General features: G+C 43.3%; 1 protein-coding gene across 2 annotated transcripts in view; it reads left to right on the top strand.

Annotated features, from left to right (window-relative positions):
* Positions 1 to 5,659: 5,659 nt before the first annotated feature.
* The window catches only part of drk (growth factor receptor-bound protein 2 drk), an 80,978-nt gene continuing 61,942 nt past the window's right edge, over positions 5,660 to 24,695 (top strand). For both annotated transcript variants that reach the window (XM_068384593.1, XM_068384592.1), the window contains exon 1: positions 5,660 to 5,799. The gene's annotated coding sequence lies outside the window, so the exon portion shown is untranslated. The remainder of the gene's footprint in view (positions 5,800 to 24,695) is intronic.

The raw sequence follows: 24,695 nt of genomic DNA, 5'->3' as shown, positions 1-24,695 counted from the left end.
AATGATACGCATGTTTCTTTCATATTCCGGGAGAAGGTATGGTAGTTTTTATTAATAGGCCCTCTGTGTGCTGATTTCCTTATAATAGATATAATAGGATAAAAGGAAATTATAGCATCCATTGATGGAATAGACTTTTTGACCGACAGAAACTTGTGTACGAAAAGGAAAATCTCATTCATTATACGAAACATTAAAAAGAGCGGTACCTAGGGTAAGGGTATCCCACTAGGATCAATATTATTTTGCATTTATAATATTTGTCTATCAAAAGTATTACAGAGACATGGAATAAGTTCAAGCGATTTACAGATTGATTTGGGTTGGACAATAATAATAATAAGAAGAATAGAGAAGTGGGGAATATGGGGAAAGGAAGAGTACCCCTGGATACAATCCAGTTTATAGCTCAAAGGCAGGTACTCGGGATGGGAAAGATTAAGGAAATAGAGAGAAAGAGAAGTACAGGAGAAGATTAAAAGAGAGGGGCAGACCCTCTTGCGATATTAGGGTATTGGTATTATTATTTTTATGATGCAAAAATTTTACTTCTCCATGAATGAAATTGACGATGCAGCCACAAATCTAAAATCTGTTCTTATTAATTATATATATGAATGGATGGCATTTAGATGACTGCAAATAAAACCGAGTTTATAGTGGTAGAGAAGAAAAACAATTTAAGAAACCTTGGTAACATCCAAGGAAACATTACTTTCAACTTGATCCTGATATCTGGTTATAATTTGTTTCTTAGTGACCAGATAAATGGTGTAGTAAGAATCGTGGGATATCACTTCGAAATCATTGCTTGTGTAAAGGAATATCTGGATGAATTTTATGCTAAGAAAATTGTGATTAAATATGTCATTACCGGAATGGATTACTGCAACTCCAGCTATCAAAACTTACCCAAATTACAAGGTAAGAAGTTACAATACATAACAAAGAGAGGCGAGGAGCAAGATTGAAAAAAAAAAAGAAAAAAAAAGTGTTCCATCCCGAGAAGTTTACAAGGTTATAACAAATAATAAGATATATGCAATGATTTGAGAACAAAGCCCTCAGAAAGATATTGGGGGTTAAATGGCAGGGGAGAGTTAGAAATGAAATTATAAGAGAGATTATTCGAGTGCCATATGTGGATGAGATCATGGGGAGGGGTAGATGGGGATGGTTTCGGCATGATCTTCGCACTCCCCAAGAAAGATTAGTTCACCAAATGTTTAGCTTGGCTCCAAATGGTACTAGAAATTTGGAAGATCCAGGCCTACATAGCTGAGGACTATGAAGCGTGAAGTAGGAAATGATGAATGGAGAAGTGTAGAATTAAAAGCTCAAAATAGAGAAGACAAGAAATCTAATCTATGCCCTTTGCGTCAATAGGCGTAGGAGAAGATTATGATGATACAATGACTCATCAAGTTATCAGAACTGGACATCCAAAATATTCAAGAGAATTGTTACACACCCGTGCAGCTAAGAAATCGTGTCGACGTAAGTTACGGGTGGTTTCTAGTATGTAGGACGCACTTCGACTGTGGTTTAAAGAGCTTTCAAGTATGCGGAACTAAGAGTGTAAACAGCTCCCACTAGACACCAGAAAGACTGAGGATTTAAAAGTTTTCAAGAATTTGGATACAATTCTATTTTCGAAAATCTACGTACAGTACTCGGATATGTCAATTTTACCGGACCACGATATATGATTCTCCGTCTAAACATTCAAGGGGTCTATAGGCTACGATATAAACCTATCCCATAAGTCTCTGCCACAAGTGAAGTAGCAAGTTGTTTATAGAGCAACTGACGACCAAATATTAATATTCTCAACAAGACTTTCACAACGGAAAGGTTTCTGGAGGCTGCTAGTCATTCATCGACTCTAAATGAAAACATAATTTGTGAAAACCGACAAATGGGAGACATATAAATCAAAATATATTAAAAATCAGTACAATAAAAGGAAAAATGGCTTCATATGGGTAAAACTATAGCTTGATAGGATATCTATGGGTAAAACAATATAGCCTATTTGCCCCGTGTAATTTTTCATTCGAATTAAGAAAATATATAAAGATAAATTGGGAGAAATATTACGTGAAATAGAATAAAGAACAATTGGTGGAAAATTAAACCATAAGCTTAGAGATGGCAGAGTTAGAAAAAAATGGAATTGTAATTGTAAGTAGCTAGAATAAATATATAAGAAATTGCCTAAATCAAGATTCAGAGAATAAAGAAGTTTTAGGAGAGAGTTTTAAACTGTAGAGGCCAGAGTCAGTATCTTAGGTCTTTATCATTATGATGGATTGAAAGCTGAAGTAGAAATAATAGGTTTAAAGCAAGGAAACCAGTGTCTGAAATTGACCACCATTTTAATCTAATCGTTCAAGACCTCAAATCCCTCTACGGAAACTAGGGGATTGTAAGTGTTATTTATAGTGGTGGGCGTATCCCAATAGAATGGGGAACTTGATAACTTAAGAGGTCATTGCATCCACTATAGATATATCAAACACGTATATATATGTATATATATATATATATATATATATATATATATATATATATATATATATATATATATATATACACACACACACACACACACACATATATATATATATATATATATATATATATATATATATATATATATATATATATATATATATATATATATATAGTGGTTTGTTATACTCTCGATTTCTCAGTTAGACAAACCACCATGTATGGCATTTAAAGACTGTGAGAAAGCTTTCGATTCTGTCAAAACCTCAGCAGTAAAGAAACGCCTTCAAAACAAGAAACGGAGAATCTTATGTTAGAACACTTGAAGATATCTATATAGGAAGTGCAGCCATCCTTAAACTATATAAAAATAGTGAGAAAATTCTGATTGAGAAAGGAGTTAGGGAGACTCCATCTCTCATAAATTATTCACAGTATGACTAGAAGTTTTAAGAATTTAGATTGGGAAAATGTAGTAATTAATATTAATGGGGAAAAGCTTAACATCTTAAGATTTGCAAACGATATAGTTGTGTTTAGTGAAACTTGGGAGGATTTACAAAAGATGATAGAAGATTTGAATAGAGAAAGCAGAAATGTGAGACTGAAAATAAATATGAGTAAAACTAAGATAATGTTCAATGAAAATGCAGAGACAGCAAATAAAAGTTATGGACGAGCCTCTAGGAATTGTTAACGAATATATGTACCTAGAACCGACCTTAAGTGTTTTACCAGGACACGAGACCGAAATTAAAAGAAGGATAAGCATGGGGTGGAGACCATTTGGTAGACAAAATGGGATTATGAAAAGGAAAATGCCACTTTCTCTGAAAAGTAAAGTATTTAATGAGATCGTCCTATCAGTATTAACTTGTGCACCAGAAACTTGGAGCTTTACTAAAGTCATAGAATATAAGCTAGTGCAACTCAAAGAGCTATGGAAAGAATAATTATGGGAATGACACTAAGAAACAGAAAAAAAACTACATGGACACGAGAGCAAACTAAAGTAGAGGATATTCTAACATCATTTAAGAAAAAGAAATGGACATGAACAGGACATATCATGAGATTGACAAACAATCAATGGATGTTAAGAATAACAGAATGGGTCTATAGAAATTACAAAAGAAGCAGAGGAAGGAAGAGCTGATGATGGATTGATGAACTAAGAAAGGTGTGGACAGGCACAGAAAGATCACGGACAGATTTAAGTGGAAGGACATATCTGAGGCCTTTGTTCTGCAGTGGACTAGTAATGGCTACTGATGATGATAATGATATAATGTATATATAATAATGTGTGTATTGAAATCACGAAAGCTGACATGTACGTGTTAAGCATCATCGTCAACATCATCTCCTCCTATGCCTATTGACTCAAAGGGTTTCGGTTAGATTTCACCAGTTGTCTCTATCTTGAGCTTTTAAATCAATGCTTCTCCATTCATCATCTCCTACTTCGCGCTTCATAGTCCTCAACCACGTAGGTCTGGTTCTTCCAACTCTCCTAGTGCCTTGTGGAGCCCAGTTGAATGTTTACTGGACTAGTCACTCATGGGGAGTGCGAAGAGCATGCCCAAACCAGCTCCATCTACCTCTCACCATGATTTCATCCACCTATGGCACTCAAATAATCTCTCTTACAGTTTCAATTTTGATCCTGTTCTGCCATTTAACTCCCAACATCTTTCTGAGGGCTTTGTTCTCAAATCTACTAAACCTGTTGGGTATTGTTTCATTGTCATACCACGAATCATGTCCATACAGTAACACTGATCTCATCAAACTTATATATAGCCTGATTTTCATATGTAATTTCAGGCGATTTGATTTCCAAATTTTACGTAACCTAGCATTTGCTTTTTTCAATCTTTCATTAAACTCCAATTCTAAAGACCCCGTATTAGATATCATAGTTCCTAAATATTTAAATGATTCCATCTTATTAATCCTTTCTCTTTCCAATAATATTTCATCTTCAATTGCATATTATTTTCTCATCATCTCTGTCTTTCTTCTATTTATCTTGAGCCCAAACTCATGTGATATTTCATGCAATCTGGTAAGTAAACTTTGCAAGTCCTGTGGGGTTCTGCCCTTTATGACAGCATCATCAGCATACTCTAGGTCAGCTAATTTATTGTTACAGTCCAGTCCATCTCCACCATCTGCAACTGTTCTAAGCATTACAAAATCCTCGAGGAGGATAAAACAACATAGGTGACAATACATTCCCTTGGAGTACGCACTGTTCACAGGAAATTCGTTTGATAGGACTCCACTAACATTAACTTTGCACTTACTATGCTCATGAACAGACTTAATCAAATTTACATATTTAAGAGAAATTCCATAATGACGCTGGTGACCATACAATTTTATGAGATTGCTGTGTTATTACGTGATAAGCATAAGATGTATATCATACCTAAGAGAGGAAAAGTGAAAAAAAATATTAAAAATATTATATATATTAGTGTACGTGACCCGTAAAAAATTAGTTTAAATATTTGTATACACAGATTCAGCCCTTCCCATTCCCTCTCCCCCTACTCAAAGGATCGCGAGAGACCGATACATATAAGTTTTGCATGTCTCTCAGCGTGACAGTATATATATATATATATATATATATATATATATATATATATATATATATATATATATATATATATATATATATATGTGTGTGTGTGTGTGTGTGTGTATATATATATATATATATATATATATATATATATATATATATATATATATATATATATATATATATATATATATATATATATATATACATACATACACACGCTCACGTTTGTAAATGAAAACATCTATACTGTATATACTGATTATCAAAAGATAATATAAGACTCATAATGTTATCATCCAATTCGAGGAAATTGGGCAAGAAACCTTGGGGCAGTTGCTGAGTCGTGATAATTTGTTAAAGTATTTTCTATTTATTAACGGTAAATAATGAAAGCCATTTGATTCCACCAAACAATCTTAGGTATTAATTAACCTTATAAATCCTGAAAAGGGAGATTTTAATGCGTAAAACCACCAGAATACTGAAATATATTAACATCTGCCTGAGAACCACCACAATGCCATAGCGTGAATCACCCTCCGATGTAAATATGGCAACACTGTTTCAGTAGCGATGTAATGGAGTGAAGATATCCAAATCTCTTTCTACTTTTGGATATATTTCTTTATTCAGATCTTTTTATACGTTGCAAAGGAACTCCACTGATTGCATAGGTGTTAATTAATCAGGTATGGTATGCTTGTGTGGTATCAGTGCTTAAATATGTCGCGAAAAGAGGATAGAATAATGTGATGGTCAGTTGTTGACTTTTAGCCTGTCTTCGGAGTTTGGACCAAATTACAAGCAATATCTAGTTAATTATATCATTTCAAATGTTTAAATCACAGCTAGGCAATTCGACCGTTGAATTTTAAGACTTTACTTCCTTTCAATTAGGGTAGGCCAAGACTAGTAACCTACCGGTAGTTCTATAAGTATGCTATCAAGGGTAAGTGGTGGTGTTTACTAACTATTTAGGGTTTAGCCTGTTCAATGCATTCGGGATTTCACGGTATTTAATTCTCAATTTTCTTCGCAGTGGTACTCTTAAACAATGCTAGGCCATAGCCATTAATGTAAGATAGCTACCTACCTACTGTAGCCTTTTCAAAATTTTGGTAAATCTTTATCTGTTATCCTTCCTTAATAAACCATTTAAAAATGGACAAATATTTACCCGTTGTCAGTCCTAAATAATCCTTACAAATTTTGGTAAATCTTTATCCGTTGTCCGTCTTTAGTTAACATCGAACCCATATGAGAACTCCCATTTATGAAAATAGACTCGGGCAACATTTATTGTACTAAGATTTTTCATTAACTCGTAATGTATCGATGTAAAATCTATTCTGAGATAGACCTTGGATAATTTTATCCAATTGTCAAATGAAAAATATCCCCTATGGATAAATGAGGGATAAGGGAGTGTCCGGCATTCAATTCTGCCGTTGAAGAAGGGGTCGAGGAATTGGTTGAATTTTTTAATGTATCGAGTTGAAATCTTATGTCATTTTAGTCTCGATTATAATGCAGTGTCCTTGATTCCTAACCTGGATCAAATAGTAAACGTTGAAGTCTATAGCCCAATTTGGTGAGCTTTGGAACCAGAGCCGCAGTGCAATACATTCACGTTTGACAAAAATAAGTCATATAGCATTGTGTTATTGATTGGTTACATTCAAAAGCTCCAAGGATAATTTTACAGGAGAGGTGATGTATTTTAGTCTACAAAGCAATAAGATTTATAATTTTCTAGAAGTGCATGAAATATGGTACAGTAGTAGGTTGGCCAGGGCACCAGCCGCCCGCTGAGATACTACCGCTAGAGATTTATGCAGTCCTTTGACTGGCCAGACAGTACTACATTGAATCCTTCTCTCTGGTTACGGTTCTTTCCCTTTGCCTACACACATACGACGAATAGTCTGGCCTATTCTTCACATATTCTCCTGTGTCCTCATACGCCTGATAACTCTGAGATTACCAAACAATTCTTCTCCACTCAAGGGGTCAACTACAAAACTGTTATTGTTCAGTGGCCACTTTCCTCTTGGTAAGGGTAGAAAAGACTCTTTAGATATGGTCAGCAGCTCTTCCAGGAGAAGGAAACTCCAAAATCAAACCCTTGTTCTCTAGTCTTGGGTAGTGTCTTAGCCTCTGTACCATGGTCTTCCACTGTCTTGGGTTAGAGTTCTCTTGCTCGAGGGTACACTCGGGCACACTATTCTATCCAATTTCTCCTCCTCTAGTTTTGTTAAATTATTTATAGTTTATTTAGAAAATATTTATTTTAATGTTACTGTATTTAAAATATATTATTTTCCCTTGTTTCCTTTCCTCACTGGGCTATTATCCCTGTTGGGGCCCCTGGGCTTATAGCATCTTGCTTTTCCAACTAGTTTTGTAGCTTAGCAATCAATAATAATAAGAGGAGTATGCATCACATACTCGCCTCCTTATACATTGCTGTTATAGGGGACTCCTGTGGGAACCTATGAGCCTTTGTATATCAGTGGCCAAATCCTCCAGCATGTATAAAAAATGGACACCAACTAACCAAAATTTCCCCCTTAACCTAACCTACAAGTCGTGTCCTTACTTACTTAACCGGTAGTCTAAAGTCATGCTACGATCCCTCTTGCACTGCGGTATTCTTAAGTCAGCTGTCATCTTATATACATGCGGCTGCTGTCATATATACACCCCAAAACCTGTTTGTTCCAACACAGATACAAACCTTCGCTATTTATTAGGGTATTACTTTCGGCAACACTGAAAACCAGCCAAGACAATTTTAGTTAGGGATAATTACCCCCTCCACTAGTTAGCAGGAGGGGGTTGGGGTAGACTAACTATCCCACTCACTCACACCTGTAGGTTGAGAAACTACTTTTACTTTTGGCTCGGTAGAGTGTAGACGTGCCGTCTCTCACTCCTGTTAACAACCTGCCTTGACTTTATTGCTTTTCCTTTTTCTTATGTGTCGGTGTGTGTATGGTTTTTGTCCTGCTATGCGGACATGTCCTGGGATTGAGGGCCGCCGCTGCGGCACCTTCATGTCGTCCTTGGAGACAGACCCACATCATTTATGCCCGGCTTACCGGGGAACTCAGTGTTCGCGGGACAACACCTGTTCCGAGTGTAGGGAGTGGCCTGCCTCCCAGTGGGAGAGGTTTGCGCGTAAGAAGAAGTCTAAACGCGAATCTTCACTTTCGGGGTCTTCCTCGAAATCGAAGAAATCACGGGCTTCTGCTTCCTCTACGCCCGAAGCTAATCCTCGACCAGGCCCTTTCGGGGTACGGTCGAGCAGTAGCGCAGGGCTTGTGACTCCAGGTAAACCCTGGGGGATAGACGAGGATGACGGCTCCTTCTCTTCCTCCACGGAGAGCCTGTTCCTTGCCAGATCTTGGGTCTGGTTCCAACGCCGAGGAGTTAGCTAACCCACCAGGGGCGGTGGCAGGGTTCTCTCCAAGGCGAGCTTCCCCCTCGGGGGAACATATCTCTCGTTCGTGAGAGAAGGTTGCCTCTGCATCGGCAATCTCCTTACGCTTTAGGTTCTCCTCCAGGGGCGGAAAGAGAACCTTGTTATAAGCGTAGTTCTCCTTCAGGGGAACTTTCCTCCCCTGCGGAGGATTTATCTGTCGATCTTATTCAGTCTCCCCCTCGGGCGGAGTCTGTTGTACGTTCCTCTCGGGAGGTTCGTAGAGTGGACGGGTGGGTAACCCCTCTCCACCCCGGGCGTTCTCCTCCTCGGGCTGTGAGGAGACGTCTTTTTGAACCTGCTGTTTCTCCTCATGTTGACCCTTCAGGGTCTCGTGGCGATCACCCTTCGAGCTGGCGTGATTGTGAGTCTTCGGACTCTAGTCATGTTGATCCAGCGGGTTCTCATGACAGCAGGAGTCCTTCGGGTCTCCGTCGCGCTGAAACTTCGGGCTCTCGCGACTTGAAACCTTTGGGTTTCTGTTTCGCTGAACCTTCGGGCTCTCATAACGACGGTGACGTTGAATCTCTGGGTTCTCGTACCGCCAGTCACGCTAATCCTTCGGGATCTCGTAACAGAGGAATCTCGATTCCTCGTTACGCTGATCCTTCGTGGTCTCGTAACCTGAGTTACGCTGAACTTTTGGGCTCTCGTAACTCTAGTCGTGTTAACACTTCGGTGTTTTGTGACAGAGAAACTCCGGTTTCTCGTTGCGTTGCTCCTTCGAGTTCGCGCACCACAGTTCACGCTGAACTTTCAGGTTCTCGTGACCAGAGTCATTCTTATTATGACAGAGAGTTTTTAAACTCTCGTGCTGATCGTTCGTGCTCACACAACACAAGCTATCGTGAACCTTCGGGTGAGCGTAGCAGTGAGTTCTCTCAACAACCTGAGAGCTCTCGCGCGCACGACCAAGTTGGCGCGCACAACCGCCTTGGTGCGCGCAAACAAAAGGGCGATCGTGGCGCGCAGGTTCATCTTATAGCGCTCCATATGCACGAACAGCCTATTGCTCGCCATGCGCGCGAACAACACACTGCGCGCCATGCGCGCGAGCAACCTTATGCACGCCAGGTGCGCGAACAACCTCATGCGTCCCAGGAAGGCGAAAAAGGTGCGCACAATCGGGAGAGGCGCGCGAGCCCCCTTCCGCCTACCAACAGTTCGGCGCAAGAGCGCACGATCATCTTGGCGCTCACAATCAGTCTCTTGAGCCCCTTGGGCCTCAACAGAGATAACGGTCGCCTGTGCGACCGAGCCCAGATCCTATCCCTAAGGGTAGGCCTGTGCCTATCTTGCCTGTAGGGAAGCCTCCATCAGACAAGAGGGTTAGGGAACCTGCCCAGGTTCCTAAACCCAGGGAGCAGTCCTTTCCTAAGGACCTTCCCCCTAGTTCCAGAGGAGCCCGTGACCCCCCGTGACTTAGGAACTTATTTAATGTAATGCGCCAAGTCATGAAGGGAGTCGTTTCCCGCTCCCAGTCCTTAGGTGATATACCTAGGATTCCCTTGTCGCCTCCTCTCTTCCTGGGGTCCTCTCCTCCCTCCGATCCTAGGAGGAGGTCGGAAGTTCTCGTACAGGCGGGCCCCTCAGGCAAGGGGAGACGATCATCCCCTCGCAAAAGACCTCTGGAGGAGATTAGGCATGAACCTCAGGGTAGCCCCCTGCAGTTCAAGACGCCACAGGCCTGGCCAAAGGGGGAATGGAAAAGGATTCGTCCTTCAGCCCCCAAGGAGGATAGGGTTACTTACTATGGAGGCTAGAGATAGTGTCTAATGAGGCACGACATGTGACCGGACGGCATTCATCCCGTACCTTCCACCCGTAAGCCAACGGAATCCTCTAGGCCCTTGGGGAGAGAGGATCTCCGGCCTCGTAGGAGGGAACCGAAGGATTTGTTCACCATTCCCAAATCCTCGGCCAGGCTTTCTTCCTCACTGCCTCCCAGGCAGCCGGAAGCAAGCACCTCCCCGGTAGTCTCCCTATCCCCAGTCGATACAGTTGACGACTTCGACCCATGCCGGGCTCCTATGGATGAGAGCTTGGACGTGGAAGGGCAGAGCGATCTCGAGGACGATGCTCTGCCAGCAGCCGCTAGCCCTAAGCTTACAGAGGATGAGAGGAAGGAGTCGGAACACGCCTTCTGGCAGGTTCTAGCCTGCATCCGTTCCATCAATGGACTTCCAGATCCATCGGCAGCCCCTCTAGATGGAAAAGAAACGGTCCTTGACCAGTTCTATGGTACTCAGAAACCTCATAGGACCAGTGCAGCTTTGCCCTGGTCAAAGGTGTTGAAGAGTGCCAAACAGAAGGCTGTGTCTCAGGCAACTGGTTCCACCTCTTCTCTCCGCTCCAACTCGTCCTCCAAGCTCTTACCTCCTCCGTATGTGTCTCAGAGGAGATACTACGAGATCCTCGGAGAATCCCTTCCAACGCTGCCTCTCGACCACTCCATAGAGGCACTCTCGAAGGCCACCCCCTTCGAGAAACTCTTTGGACTTCCTGTCTCCTTTTCGGCCTCTGAAATCCTAAACCAGGAAAAGGTGGCGAAGTACGCCATGCAAGCTACTTCGTGGCTGGATTTTTGGTTTGGATCCTTAGGACAACTGATGCGGTCTAAAGACCTGTCTCGGGAGTCCTCCAGGAAGTCTTTGGAGACTTTCCTTTTGTCCGGCACTCGGGCCATCAAGTTTCTCATCAGGTAGTGAACCTTTGGGCCAACACTATCCTGAAGAGGAGGGATGCCGTCATAGGAAAGCTCTATAGACATCTCCCTCAGGCCGAAGTGGTGCGTCTGAGAAATGCTCCTTTCGAGGGCAATTCTTTGTTCCATCCCGAGGATGTCGAGCGGGTGGCAGAGAGGTGGAGGAAGTCCAGTCAGGACTCCCTCATCCAAAAGGCCTTAACAGTGAGTCCTTACCCCTCTCAGTTAAGCGGAAACCCGCAGCCGAAAAGGGCTAGAGACCCAAAACAGCAGGGTAAAAAGGGTGCAAAGCAGGCCTTTCGCAGCAAAAAGTCCTTCCGGGGGGGAAAGGGTAAGAAGGGATCTGGCCGAGGCCGGTCCCAATAAGACAGGCAATCCTCCCATTTGTCCACCTGTGGGGGGATGCCTGCAAAGCCGGTGGCAGAGGTGGCTTTACCACGGGGCCAAACCCTGGATGGTCGAGGTGATTCGTTCCAGATCCCAATTCATCCGTCTTCCAGGAAGTATCTGAGAATCATGTTCAATCGGAAGCAGTACTAGTTCAGGGTGCTGTGTTTCGGTCTTTCCACAGCACCCCAGGTATTCACTAGAGTATTCGCCCTAGTATCATCTTGGGCTCACAGAGTCGGCATCCGTCTCCTAAGATACTTGGACGACTGGCTGATTCTGGCAGACTCGGAGGTGGCCCTTCTCCGCTACCGAGACGAGCTTCTAAGGTTTTGCCAGGATCTGGGGATCATGGTAAACCCCGAGAAGTCTCAACTGCTCCCCTCTCAAGAACTGGTATACCTAGGCATGCGATTAGACACCCTAAGGCACAAAGCGTTTCCATCAGACGAAAGGATCCAGAGACTTGGGGAGATAGCACAGGTCTTCCTCAGTCGGGAAGAGCTCCCGGCGCAGGATTGGCTTTGCCTTCTTGGTCACCTCTCTTCCCTGACCCGACTGGTCCCCAACAGTCGCCTCAAGATGAGATCCCTCCAGTGGCGACTAAAATCCCAGTGGAAACAGCACTCCGATTCCCGGGATCACCTAGTCCGCATAGGGCTAGAGGAACAGTCGGACCTCAGGTGGTGGCTGGCGGAGCCGAACCTCGGGTCGATCTTCTCATCTCTCCCCCGGAATTGATGCTGTTTTCGGATGCATCAAAAGAAGGGTGGGGGCCTCACGTGCTGCACCATTACATCTCCGGCCAATGGTCCGAATCAGAAAGGTACCAGCACATAAATCTCTTAGAGATGAGGGCAGCCTTTCTGGCCCTCAAAGAGTTCCACCAGGTCCTGAAGGGGCACTCCGTGGTGCTGATGAGTGACAACACCGCTGTAGTAGCTTATCTAAGCAAACAGGGCGGTACCTTTTCGCAGCAGCTGTGCCATCTTGCTGTAGAGATACTCAGATGGGCAGAAGACAACTCGGTGACTCTATCAGCTCGCTTCATTCCGGGCAAGCGGAATGTGCTAGCAGACAAGCTGAGCAGAGCGACTCAAATAGTTGGCACCGAGTGGTCTTTGAATCCTCTGATAGCCAGCAAAGTCCTGACTTTGTTAGGTTCCCCGACGGTGGATCTGTTCGCAACGACCCTGAATTTCAGGCTCCCGTTGTACTGCTCCCCAGTCCCGGATCCCCAAGCTCTTTGGCAAGATGCTTTTCAACAACGGTGGATAAACCTGGACGCTTATGCGTTTCCCCTGTTCTGTCTGATGAGAAAAGTCCTCAACCAGGTACGAGCAAGCAACAATTTGTAAATGACCCTCATAGCTCCTCTATGGCATCACGCAGAATGGTTCCCGGACCTTCTGCATCTCCTCACGGAGATCCCAAGGGAGCTTCCTCCACAACACGACCTCCTCAAAAAACCACATGCCAACATCTTCCACAGAGCCGTAGCCTCGCTTCGACTTCACGCCTGGAGACTATCCAGCACCTCCTCACACAGAGAGGCTTTTTGCAACCGGTTGCGAAAAGAATGGCTGGACACCTCAGGAGATCCACAGAGGCAGTCTACCAGGCGAAGTGGTCAGTTTTCTGTGGTTGGTGTCGTGGAAGGGGTATCTCTCCCCTCGATGCCTCTGTTCCAACCATAGTGGAGTTTCTTGTATACCTTCGGGAAGAAAAGTTTCTCTCGGTCTCGGCAGTCAAAGGCTATTGCTCAGCCTTGAGTCTCGCCTTTAGACTGAAAGGAGTCAATATTTCCTCCTCGTTGGAATTTTCTTTGCTCATACGCAGTTACGAGCTTACTTGCCCCCAGGCAGAGTTAATACCTCCCCCTTGGAACGTGGTTCGGGTCCTCAGGTCTCTGAAGGGCTTCCCCTATGAACCACTATGCCAGGCCTCAGATCGCCACCTCACGTGGAAGACGGTGTTCCTGCTCGCTTTGGCTTCAGCCAAGAGAGTCAGCGAACTTCATGGTCTATCTGCTGATGTCTCCCACTCTAGGAGATGGGGGGAAGTAATCCTCAACTTCGTCCCTGAGTTTGTAGCGAAGACTCAAAATCCGGGTGTGCCGGGCTCCAGGTTCGGTCCATTTCGGATAGAGTCTTCGTTCTGTAAGCGAAGATCCAGACTAACTGTTACTATGTCCAGTGAGGAGTCTGAGGTGTTACTTAAAAAGAACAGCAAAAGCTCGCCCCCGTGTACGAGCACTTTTTGTCAGCATGGGGAAGGTCACGAGGAATACTATTTCCTCCTGGATAAGGAAAGTAATCGAATACGCTCTATATCCAGATCCTCCTCTGTCCAACTGACTCAGAGCTCATGACGTCAGAGGCATTGCAACGTCTCTGGCATTCAAGAGAAATTTTTCTGTGGCACAGGTATTGCAAGCGGGCGTGTGGAAGCGTCAGACGACCTTCACAGCCCACTACCTGAAAGATGTAACCCACATGAGCATGGAAACCTTCTTCATTGGTCCTGTGGTGGCTGCTCAACAAGTGATCTAATGCCTCAGGCTCCTTGATGGACAAGTAGCAGCGGGTTGAAGGCTGAGGTTACCCGGGTTAGTCTAGGGTGAATGAAAAGAATGTCTGGCTCACTTCTTTCTTTCTCCTTCTCCCCCCCTGGGGAAATAGCTCCGCAAGACCGAAGCATAGCTGACCTCACCTCTCTGCAGGTAAGAATCATTTCCCTTGTGCATCCTGGGTATGAATGAATGCTTTGTTACGTCACCAATACCTCTTGAGGGAGGGTATTGGATATGTCTTAGAATCCTCAAGTTCCTACGTGAAGACAAGCCACGAGTCTCTCTCACACAAGCTTCTGCAGGCCGCTTTCAGTGAGTTACCTTGTAACTACTTTGATTCTAGCGAGGGTAGGGTTCCCTCTACTATCGATCACAGATCGAAATAGAGAGGACCCCGGGTCATGACCAAGGCCAGTTGGTAAGGACTTCCTCCCTCCTAAGAGTAAGTCACCCTAATAAATAGCGAAGGTTTGTATCTGTGTCGGAACAAATAACAAATTTGGAAATAATTTGTATTTTTCCTAACATACAAACCTTAAGCTATTTATACAAATTGGCCTGCCACCCTGTCCCTCTAGAAGTCCTGCCAGAAAGCAAAAGTGGTTTCTCAATCGACAGGTGTGAGTGAGCGGGGTAGCTAGTCTACCCCAACCCCCTCCCGCTAACTAGCGGACGGGGTAATTATCCCTCACTAAAATTGTTTTGGCTGTTTTTCAGCGTTGCCGAAAGTAATACCCTAATAAATAGCTTCAGGTTTGTATGTTAGGAAAAATACAAATTATTTCCAAATTTGTTATTTTTTTTATATCGTTTGGTTAGAGAAGTCAGGAAGGTAGGATACATTATACATAAATCACTAGTTGCTTAAAAAAGATTGATTATTTTGGTTTGACAACAATGTTACCCCAAGAAATTTATAATGTGTTTCCTGACCTAATGTTACCCACAACTCTGGGTCCTTACCTGGCCTGGGAGGCTTCATTCCAGGATGCCCTCACCAAATCTCATCTAGAAAGCTGTAAATCAAATCAAACTACAGTACAGCCGAGGATATACAAGATGATATATTGAATTTTCGACAGACAAAATTTACTTCCTAAGTTTTACCACATGATGCAGTAGGTTTTTTTTAATAATGTACTGGAGCTCTGATAGAAATGATAGAATAGCACTGAAAATCCCTGATTTCTCTCAGGAGTCCTCAATGATTGTAGGATATAGTAGGTTGCTATATAATACGTGATTAACCTTATTCGGATGGTTTTGTGGGTTGGCTCATATTTAATTAAGTACTTCCACGAATGCCTACCAATCTCATGGTAGGGACGTAGCCGAACACCTGCGATATCTTCATGCTCGGGTGGTTAGGAGGTTGACAGGAGTCATCCCTTTTTCTCCTCTACAGGACCAACATGCATTGACTTTTTCCTGGGATAACCCTTTTACCCCCAAAGGACGTACTGGTACGTTTCACAAAACTCATCCCTTTACAGTACCCCCATGGACGTACCGATACGTCCTTGCGAAAAAATGCTATAAAATTTTTTTTTTTTAGTATTTTTGATAATTTTTTGAAAAAATTCAGGCATTTTCCAAGAGAATGAGACTAACCTGACCTCTCTATGACAAAAATTAAGGCTGTTAGAGCAATTTAAAAAAAATATACTGCAAAATGTGCTGGGGAAAAAATAACCCCTTGGGGGTTAAGGGTTGGAAATTTCCAAAAAGCCTGGGGGTAAAAGGGTTAATGAACCAGCCAGTAGGTTATAGGGGATTCCTTCCTCCTAAGGACTAGAGTCCTGTTATAGGAAGATGTTTATATCTGTGTAGGAACAAATCACAAATATTTAAGAGTAATTTGTAGTTCTCCTAACTATACAAACCCAAGTCCGTTTAAGTTAAACTGGCCATCTCAGCCACCAGTTCTAGGTCGAGTTCAAAGTGAAGGTTACTGTACCCTCCACCTGCCAGCTACTTCTGTACTAACAGTCTTATTAAAAGATGAAATGGCATTTCAGGCTTTGCTGCAGTTATACTCTTATAGGACTCAGGTTTATGGAAAAATATAAATTACTTTAAGAAATTTGATGACTTTAATTTGGAGTAATGAATACATGTATTGTACTAAAACAGCATTAGCTTAAAAAAGTTGTGGTTCTTTTGCTGTTAGAACAAGTTTTCTTACATACAGCTGCTTTTTTGTCTGATATGTGGGATTATATTTGACCGCTCATAACCAAATTTAAGACTTCTTGGAGTATTAGTACATTTTATCTTGTTACAAAGGAAATTATTAGTGACCTGCACTCGGAATTGTGTTCTACAGTAATAAATTCAGGGGTGTTATAATTTCCTATGTTCTTGTTGCAGTACTTGCATCATGACACTCGCAGAAGTATTTTTTACTGTTTTAATAATTAATGTTCAAATAAAACTTTTCTTTGTTGGAGAACTGTTGGTCAGGAATTTTCTTCTATGTGCCTTTAAGTTTCTTACTTTATTTCAGGGATTTATGTTAAACTTACAAAGGTAGATAGGTGTGCTTAATACTGTATGTCTTTGAATACTTTGTTAACAAGTTGTTACAAATTTCAACATTAACATCAGCTTTGTTGTAAGGAATATTCTCTCTTTAAGATAGGTTGTATATCTAGGAATAAATAAATTTATTTGAAACTACCGTTTTATTATGTTGAAACTCAATTTATCATAGTGAAAGCAACATTGTTCCTATATATTGTTCGTGAGTCCGAGCAAAGGCATTATGTTTAGAAGTACTGTAAAGTACTTTACTATAAGAGCGTAGTAATTGGTAATGCCGTACTTGCAAAAGCATTATGAAATATTACTAGTAGCAACATGACATTACAGTTGTTGCATTATACACCTACACATTGTGATAGTGATATTGTATTAGTGTTTTTCAATATTAAACTTACCCGATAATCATGTAGCTGTCAACTCCGTTGCCCGACAGAATTCTATGGAGGGATACGCCAGCTATCACAATACTAGAAGGGGGTGTACTAACCAGCGCCACCTGTGGCCAGGTACTCAAGTACTTCTTGTTGACACCTCCTCAATTATTCCTCTGTCGTGCTTCTGACAAGACGTTCTGGGATACGCTTATGTTCTTGGAGTATTTTCACGACTTTGGTGAAGTATTTCTCTTTGATTTCGGCTGTCGCTTTACTGGAAACTTCTATATTAGCTTAGTTAGCTTTTGGAATTAATTTGATTAATTTTGGTGACGAAGAGAGTATGAACTCTCGTTCACCTTTCAATGGCCGACCCTTCCCTGAGACGGAAGTGTTGGTGTCTAAGAGAGTATAGACTCTCTTTCTTAATTTTGCTTAACAAAAGTTATAGATTTATTTTAGATCTCTCCGCCTCTTATAGGCCTCTTCGATTAACTTCCTTTTATTATAAACTTATTAAAATTAATTTTTATATTTGTTTATATTCGACCTTCCTAATAGTAGGCGGTCTTTTCTTGGTACCGAAGTTAATTAACATTGAGCCCGTCATTTCGGTTTTACCTGTTAACATATTATGCTATTTTAATGTCTTTGAAAGAATTTCTTTGATAGTCTCGTACTTTTTCAAAGTTGAACTAACGTTTTGTTTGTCTCTGCAGTTGTTGACGTTCAGAACGTTCAACTTGCACTCTATCGTTACGATAGAGAAAGAATGTTCACGGTTTCACATTGCAGTAAGAGTAACCGTGTCTAGCGTTTTGTTCATTCTTTCTTAACTTAATGGTTTTGATCCTAATAAAGGAACTTTTCATTTTGGGAAATATTTCAGTTTTTTCCTTTAACAATAATATGTTTTAACGATATATATGATTGGGCTCTTCTCTCAGGTTCTAAGTCAAGAGAGAGAGAGAGAGAGAGAGAGATAGAGACGGAGGGAGAAAGAGGATAAACGTTTCACTCAAGCCTGCCAGGCGTACGAGTAACGTCGTTATCGTTTTTGCTCTTCTCCCTAGTCTCTTTAGGGGAAGAAACTAAACGTTTCTAGAGTGATCTAGTGTTTAGTCTCTTTCCAGCCACTGAATTATCTTTCATTAGATTTTTCTGTTTCATTGTAATTCTGTTTTCGCAATTACTAACTTTTGAGAAGGATAGAATTGCGTGTTTCAGGTACAAACCACTTAAAGTTTCGAGTTCAGTGAAATAAGTGCAAACAGAAATCAAAGTGATAAGTGATTAGCGCAAAGTATGTCAGTGTTATGCGTGAGGGTACTTTTGTGCGCGCCAGTCGTCCTCCCAGTCCGGGACCTCTTGCAAGCTCCCAAGCCCAGGGGAGAAGCAATGTCGAAGGGCAAAAGGGTTCGGCAGGCCTTGATCGGCGCACAGAAGTATCCTCGGTGGTTGTGGGCGTGTCTTACCGAGACCGTCACTCCCACCCGCAGACGATTGAGCCCTTATTTTGCTCGTCTGCAGAAGAGATTTAGAGGAGAAAATAAAGGCAGAGTAATGCTGGTCTCAGGTCTCAAGACCTCTTAAACGTAAAGTCCAGACCTATGCCAGACGTACGAAGTAAAGTTCAACAACCCGGATGCAGTCATTGGGTTAGCTCTGACTCTCCTCAGTCATCAGTTTGTCGGGCTGAGAGTGCGCCTACACTCCCCCCGCCTATGCTCGCTCTGCCTGATCGCAGTACCACCTGCCAGGCGTACGATGTTGTGGACTCTACTACAGTCCATGCAAGCACAGCTTTCGGACTTGATGCGTGAGTGTGGGGCTGAGAGTGTTGCTCCTCCGCCTCCGCCTACACTCCCCCGCCTACACTCGTTCCGCCTGATCGCAGTACCACCTGCCAGGCGTACGATGTTGTGGACTCTACTACAGTCCATGCAAGCACAGCTTTCGGACTTGATGCGTGAGTGTCGGGCTGAGAGTGTTGCTCCTCCGCCTCCGCCTACACTCCCTCCGCCTACGCTCGCTCCGCCTGATCGCACTACCACCTGCCAGGCGTACGATGTTGAGCCACGTGCTGAGTTTGCTGTTCCCTGTGGTGTTCAGCTTCCGCCTTCCTTAAGGCAACCTTTACAATGGGATCAGGAGGATTATACCTCTCTTCCTCCGCCTCCACCTGCACTCCTTCCGCCTGCACCCGCTCAGCCTGTGCTCAACCCGCCTGCGCTCGCTCCACCTAGTCGCAGCACCATCTGCCAGGCGTACGATGTTGAGCCACATTCTGTGTTCGCTGTTCCCAGTGTTGTTCAGCCTCAGCCTTCTTTAAGGCAACCTTCTGTTTGGGATCAGGAGGATTACTCCACTCTTCCTCCGCCTCCCCTGGCTGCTCCACCGGTGGTGCAACTCTCGGTGGAGGTACAACAACCTCTTCCACCCATGAGTCAGTCTCCTCAGCTGCTGCACCGAGCTCAACCCGTGCACCCTGATCTTGCGCCTCAGACACCTCTGCTTGCGAGAACTTTACCTTGTTCTGCGCAGCCTCTTCCTCATCGCGCTCCGCTCACACCACAAGAACTGGAACTTGCTACTCCGCTTCCGCCAACCGCTCAGCAAGCGCAACCCTTGGGTTCAACCACTCATGCTAGGAGTCAGCCTCCTCCACCCATGCGCCTTCCTTCTGCTTGTCTTTTATTCAGCCTTTGCAGACTGAGCCTCAGGTGTTCCCTCAACAGAGTCTTGAAGAGGAAACCACAACTATTGTTGTTCCAGCTCGTTCTGACTCTGCTGTTCAGCATACCTTACCTCCATTTTCAAACCATGGCAAAAATATGAATCATGAGTTATGAATGTAAGGTAAACATTATGTTGATTTTTAAACCCCATGCAAGCATGCATAAAGCACTCTAGCACTGGTCATGGAATTTCTGAGAAATGTTAAACGCCATGCACACGCTCTGCTTTCCTTACAGCAGGCTCTGCTTACAGCAGGCTCTGCTTACTACATGCTCTGCTTACAGCATGCTCTGCATTCAGCATGCTCTGCATTCAGCATGCTCTGCAGAGCTGTGTTGCATGACATGCAGTCCAAGCTTAGTCCTTGTTAGAGGATTTTTTGTTTACGGAGTCAATGTGTCACGGGGAAGACGTTCAACAACCAACAGAAGTGACTTGTTGTGACGCAGTGAGGCAACCTCAGCAACCCGTTAAGGAGTTGTCTGTACGACCCAGACAGTCTAGACAGATTCGGGTTGTCACTGTACTTCCTCGCTTGCCCATGATTGACAGTTCACAGACTGTGCAGCAGTATCATGATCTTGTGTCTGGCTCTGTCAGACGACTGGCTTTTAAGAGCTCCCACAAGTCGTCGCTGTCTGGAGTTTTTCAAATGGACTATGGATCTGACCAAGGAACTGGGCCTCCTGGTCAATTTTGAGGAGTCTCAGCTCGTTCCATCCCAGACCATTGTCTCCTTGGGTATGGATCTTCAGAGTCGAGCTTTTCGGACTTTTCCGTCGGCCCCAAGGATCTTCCAAGCCCTAGAATGCATCCAGAGCATGCTGAGAAGGAACCGATGCTCAGTCAGGTAGTGGATGAGTCTAACAGGGACACTTTCATCTCTGGCCCTGTTCATCGTGTTAGGGAGACTCCACCTTCCCCCCCTTCAGTATCATCTAGCTGCTCACTGGATAAAGGACATGACGCTAGAGACGGTCTCAGTTCCTGTTTCCGAAGAGAGGAGGTCTTCTCTCGCGTGGTGTAAGAACAGCTTTCTTCTCAAGGAAGTCTACCTTTGGCTGTTCAGAAACACGACCGCCGTCTCCTCTCGGACGCATCAGACATGGGCTGGGGTGCGACTTTGGACGGACAAGAATGCTCGGGAACATGGAATCAGGAGCAAAGGACACTTCACATCATTTGCAAGAAGTTGTTGGCGGTTATTCTGGCCTTGATAAACTTCAAGTCCCTCCAGCTTAACAAAGTGGTGGAGGTAGACTCTGACAACACCACAGCCCTGGCTTACATCTTCAAGCAGGGAGGGACTCTTTCGTGGAAGTTGTTCTAGATCGCAAGGGACCTACTCATCTGGTCTTAAGATCGAAAGCTAACTGGTAACGAGGTTCATTCAGGGCGGTATGAATGTCATGGCAGATCACCTCAGACGGAAGGGTCAGGTCATCCCCACAGAGTGGACCCTTCTCAAGAATGTTTGCAACAGACTTTGGGCCCTGTGGGGTCAGCCAACCATAGATCTGTTCTCTACCTCGATAACCTAGAGACTCCTGTTGTATTGTTCTCCGATTCCAGACCCAGCAGCAGTTCACGTGGATGCTTTTCTGCTGGATTGGTTCCACCTCGACCTGTATGCATTCCCGCCGTTCAAGATTGTCAACAGGGTACTTCAGAAGTTCTCCTCTCACAAAGGGACACGGCTGACGTTGGTTGGCTCCGCTCTGGTCCGCGAGAGAATGGTTCTTAGAGGTACTGCATGGCTGGTCGACATTCCCAAGACTCTTCCTCTAGGAGTGAACCTTCTAAGTCTACCTCTCGTAAAGAAGGTACACCCAATCCTCCACGCTCTTCGTCTGACTGCCTTCAGACTTTCGAAACACTCTCAGGAGCTAGGGGCTTTTCGAAGGAGGCAGCCAGAGCGATTGCCAAAGCAAGGAGAACATCCACTCTCAGAATCTATCAGTCTCAAGGGGAAGTCTTCCGTAGCTGGTACAAGACCAATGCAGTTTCCTCAACCAGTACCACTGTAACCCAGATTGCTGACTTCCTGTTATATCTAAGGAAAGTAAGATCCCTTTCAGCTCCTACGATCAAGGGTTACAGAAGTATGTTGGCAGCGGTTTTCTGCCACAGAGGCTTGGATCTTTCCACCAACAAAGATCTTCAGGACCTCCCTAGGTCTTTTGAGACCTCAAAGGAACGTCGGTTGTCCACTCCAGGCTGGAATCTAGACGTGGTCCTAAGGTTCCTTATGTCATCAAGATTTGAACCTCTCCATCAGCCTCTTTTTAGGACCTCACATTAAAAACTCTTTTCCTCGTGTGCTTGACAACAGCTAAAAGAGTAAGTGAGATCCACGCCTTCAGCAGGATCATTGTTTTCACATCTGAAACGGCTACATGTTCCTTGCAGCTCGGTTTTTGCTAAACGAGCTTCCTTCACGTCCTTGGCCTAAGTCGTTCGAGATCCCAAGCCTGTCCAACTTGGTGGGGAATGATCTGAAGAGAGTTCTTTGCCCAGTTAGAGCTCTTAGGTTCTATCTAAAAGGTCTTAACCTTTACAAGGACAATCAGAAGCCTTATAGTGTGCTATCAAGAAACCTTCTTTTCCAAGTTCTAAGAACTCAGTTTCTTACTATTCAGGCTTCTGATTAGAGAAACACATTCTCATCTGAAGGAAGAAGACCTTGCTTTGCTGAAGGTAAGGACACATGAAGTGGGAGCTGTGGCTACTTCAGTGGCCTTCAAACAGAACCATTCTCTGCAGAGTGTTATGGATGCAACCTATTGGAGAAGCAAGTCAGAGTTCGCATCATTCTATCTCAAAGATGTCCAGTCTCTTTACGAGTACTGCTACACCCTGGGATCATTCGTAGCAACGAATGCAGTAGTAGGCGAGGGCTCAGCCACTACATTCCTATAATCCCATAACCTTTTAACCTTTCTCTTGAATACTTTTTATGGGTTGTACGGTCGGCTAAGAAGCCTTCCACATCCTTGTTGATTTGGCGGGTGGTCAATTCTTTCTTGAGAAGCGCCGAGGTTAAAGGTTGTGATGAGGTCCTTTAGTATGGGTTGCAGCCCTGTATACTTTAGCACCTTTGGGTTGATTCAGCCTCCAAGAGGAACGCTGCGCTCAGTAAGGAAGACGAACTTAAAAAAGAGGCAGAGTAACGGTTCAATTCGACTTCCTTACCAGGTACCTATTATTTCATTGTTATTTGAGATAACTGTCATATGAAATATGGGATACTTAGCTATCCTTTAATCTTGTACACTGGTTTTCACCCACCCCCCTGGGTGTGAATCAGCTACATGATTATCGGGTAAGTTTAATATTGAAAAATGTTATTTTCATTAGTAAAATAAATTTTTGAATATACTTACCCGATAATCATGATTTAATTGACCCTCCTTTCCTCCCCATAGAGAACCAGTGGGACCGAGGAATAATTGAGGAGGTGTCAACAAGAAGTACTTGAGTACCTGGCCACAGGTGGCGCTGGTTAGTACACCCCCTTCTAGTATTGTGATAGCTGGCGTATCCCTCCATAGAATTCTGTCGGGCAACGGAGTTGACAGCTACATGATTATCGGGTAAGTATATTCAAAAATTTATTTTACTAATGAAAATAACATATTTATATACACTTTTTCTTATTTGTTGTATGTTCTTACTGTAAATGTAGTTGTAATTGTTCACAGCAACCCATCAATCATTAGATCTTTTTTCCTTGTAGAGATGTGCCTATCTGACCATGCTGATGTATCAGGGAAAAGATGCTCTATTGTTCATGTTTGGATCCTCTTTTAACATTACTGTAATGTATCTTGTATACCAGTCCATGTTCTTTTATGCAATTTCATAGCATACTGTACCTTGCTTCTCTATACTCTTTCATTCGTGTGTGGTGGAGTGTTTCATATTTTGCCATAATTACGGTACTGTACTCTAATTCTAATTTTATATCCCCCCCCCTTTTTTTTTTTACTTGCATTGAGATGTTAACACTATACAGTAGTCTGTGGGAGGGTTGATACAAAAATGTACTTCATTCTGGCACTAGACCTTTAGGTAAGCTTACTTTGCCATTCATTCTTTTTCAATGATGTACATTATATAGGCTTCATCTAGCCGGGAAAGGTTTTTAGTTATTGATCCTTTGCTTACAGTCTGTTGACATACAATTAGTCAACTTTATTGTGACTCCAGGGACAATCTTGTCACACACAGTAGGCTTCTGCCACCAATGTTATCTAGATTGCTGCTTTTACTTGGTATGTTCTCAACAGGAACCCTTTTAGGTACCAGCTGCCATTCCCTAACTTCTCAGTTTTTACAGTATAATTAAAGAAAGTACTTACACACTTCAGGTGACAAAAAACACCTAGTGTTGCTGGAAAAGTTACGGTACTTCCCTTTAGCAGATTTTGGATTAGTTTCCTTCATCTCCAGTTGCGAGGGTGTGGGGAAAACTTCATCTTTACCTAGCAATTTTCTAGTACAAGTGATATGAGTGGTTACAGGGCCTTCAGTTGTAGTGAGAAAGCTAAGGACAATCTGTTCCTAGTTCTTCTGGATGTGGAAACCTTTTGGATGATGAAGTTTTGTGAATGTAGTTGTGGAGCTTATCTCCTGGGATTTATAATGGGAGCAACTTAGTCTTCTAAAGAACATCATCTCGGTGTGTTTGAGCTTCGTACTGCCTTGTTTGGCCTCTAAACATTTTCCATGTCCTTAGGTCAGTGTCAGTATCATATCTGACAAAACGATCACCTTTACCCCTA

Source organism: Palaemon carinicauda, chromosome 12, assembly GCF_036898095.1.
Source record: "Palaemon carinicauda isolate YSFRI2023 chromosome 12, ASM3689809v2, whole genome shotgun sequence".
In the NCBI taxonomy this organism is placed as follows: Eukaryota; Metazoa; Arthropoda; class Malacostraca; order Decapoda; family Palaemonidae; genus Palaemon; species Palaemon carinicauda.
Note: the sequence above shows the minus strand (reverse complement) of the source record. Positions and strands in the feature narration are given on the sequence as shown.